Here is a 2,333-nt window from a genome sequence, read left to right as displayed (position 1 = left end):
GGAAGAGCATCCCGAACAGCCCTCACCCGCTCCACCTGCACCTTCGGAGAGGCAGCCCTTCTCTTCCACCCCCACCCGCAGTGACCGTCTCAGGGAACTTTGCAGAGACACGATGCTGCTCTCTCCAGCTCCCTGGTTGTGCAAATCCCCCCCCATCCCCAGCCTGCTCGCTGGACTGCACTGAGTGGTCACAGTCCCGCCATGCCTGCGGCTGTCGCTCCTTCTCCTCCGTCTTCCTGGTGGGGACCCTGGGGAGGCCACAACCAGGCGGACCGTGGGTGCTTCTCAAACGTCGCTCGGATCACCCACAGGCAGGCCCGGTCCCCATCACTCCCCAGCAGTAGAACCAGCGGAGAAAATGGGCGCGGAGGCCACGAGTCCCAGAGTCCTGGTCGCCCAGGTGTGCCACTGAGGCTGGGGACAGTGGGCAGGGGCTGGGGGTGCGCGGGGGTGCCGGAAGCTGGCACCCGGTTCTGCTGTCGGATTTGCCTCCTCCAACCCCAGCTCAGCCTCATGTCCGCATCTCACCAGGAGGAATTCTGGCAGCAATGAGAATTAAGTGGCATATTGTAGGGAAAAGTGCTTAGTAAACGATAGCAAAGTGCGAGACCGATGCAGTAGAGTAGAATTTATTATTAATACGGCGGCGAGGCCGCCCGAAGCTGGGATCGCAGGGTGAGGCTGGAGAGCCTGTGGAGCGCGGTGGGTGGAGAGAAGCGGCAGGGGGTGCCCGTGCGAGGGCAGCTGTGCAGCTGGACGCGGTCCCGCTCGGGGCGTCTGACAGCACCCTCCCCCGCTCGGCACCCAGGTCCGAAGGCGCTCGAGCTGGGAATGGCCGTGGCTGTTGAGGATGTGCTGAGGGTCAAGTGCTTCGTCCAGAGAAGCCCGATGTTCCTCCTAAGGGAACGCTCCTATGACCTCTCTGCTGAGGCGCAGACTTTCAGAGATTGTGACACTCAGGAGGCAGCAGGAGCCAGAAGCAAACTTCCAACAGCTCCTGAAGAAGCACCGCAGCATGTGTGCGCGCACGCATGTGTGTGCTTGTGTGTATACGCATGTGTGTGTGCACATATGTGTGGCTGTGTGTATGTGTGTGCCTGTACATGTGTGTGCATGTATTTGTGCGTGCATGTGTGTTCTTTCCACTCTTCCCAATCCATCCTTGGTGGCCAGTGACCCAGAGCTTGTCCGCAGCAGGTCCTTAAGTGACAGTCTATTGTGTCTGTAAACTATGGAGTCTGTGAGCAGGACCCTGTTTATTCATTGGCATGCAGATGTATGCTAATGAGCCCTGGTTCTACCTTTCACCTGCTGGCTTGCTGGGTTTCATTTATTCCCAAACTTCGGGAAGGAAGGGGTGTGAGTGTATCTCTCTAAGGAATCCCTGAGCATTTCAGCCTCCAGGGCCCAGGTAACAAGCATCCCCCCCCCTGTCCCTGCCTGGGGCACAGACAAGGGTTGGGGTGGGGTAGTGGGGGAGACTCAGGTGCTCTGGATGGTGCCAAGACGGAGGCCCTGGGCGCCTTTCGGTGAGCACGCCCCAGACATTCACTGGTCGCCCCACGCTGGTTACAACAGGGTCCACAGTCCATCCAGGCTTATGGAATTGACAGCTTGGAAATAGCAAGCCATGCAGTTTGCCTATGAGCTGCCTGACCTCACGGGGTGGAGGGCGCAGTCCTCAGGCTCTGTGCCCACATGCAGAACAGCACGGGACACGCAGAAGTCTGCAGGCCCAGATTCCTGCTCAACTCCGCGGCCAGGGAGGCACTGTGGGCTGTGGGCAAGGCCTCTGAGTCTTGAATGAGCAAGGCGTGGAGAGAGGAAACGTGTGAAAGGGTGTCCTTCCCCCTCCCCTCCCTTCCCCTCCCCTCCTGGGCCCAAGTGTGCTCAGGACAGTCCTGGTGGTGGATTTGGGGATTTTAGACATTTTACCGTCGCGATGTCTCTTCATACCACCTTTCTACAAAGACGCCTCTCCTTTTCCTTCTCTCTCTCTGACCACAGCCCTTTCATTTTCTGTTTACTGGTATTTTCCATTTGGGGCAGGGGTTGTCATGGCTCTGTCCACCCTCATTGATGACCTTTGGCCTCTGACCTCTGACCCTCCCTAGGAAGCTGGTACTGGCACACTGGGGCTGGTGAGATGTTTACAAAGACTTCTAGACTTGGCCCTGCCCCCAGGATTTCATCACTAAAGACTGGGAGGATCGAATGCAAAGTGTCAAGTGACCAGGGGCCCAATGGGAGGCCCAGGAGGGAGCCCCTGGGTTGCCATGGTTTCCAAGGAGGCCAGGCCTGGGGACTTGCTCAGGGATCCTCTGGTTCTGAGA

The 2,333-nt window shown here is 58.4% G+C and overlaps 1 protein-coding gene across 4 annotated transcripts in view; it reads left to right on the top strand.

The window, feature by feature from the left end:
* NTM (neurotrimin) overlaps positions 1-2,333 on the top strand; it is a 959,656-nt gene that overhangs the window by 323,574 nt on the left and 633,749 nt on the right. The gene's annotated exons all lie outside the window — the stretch shown is intronic.

Source organism: Myotis brandtii, unplaced genomic scaffold, assembly GCF_000412655.1.
Source record: "Myotis brandtii unplaced genomic scaffold, ASM41265v1 scaffold826, whole genome shotgun sequence".
Classification (NCBI taxonomy): Eukaryota; Metazoa; Chordata; class Mammalia; order Chiroptera; family Vespertilionidae; genus Myotis; species Myotis brandtii.
This window is presented reverse-complemented; position numbering and strand designations above follow the sequence as displayed.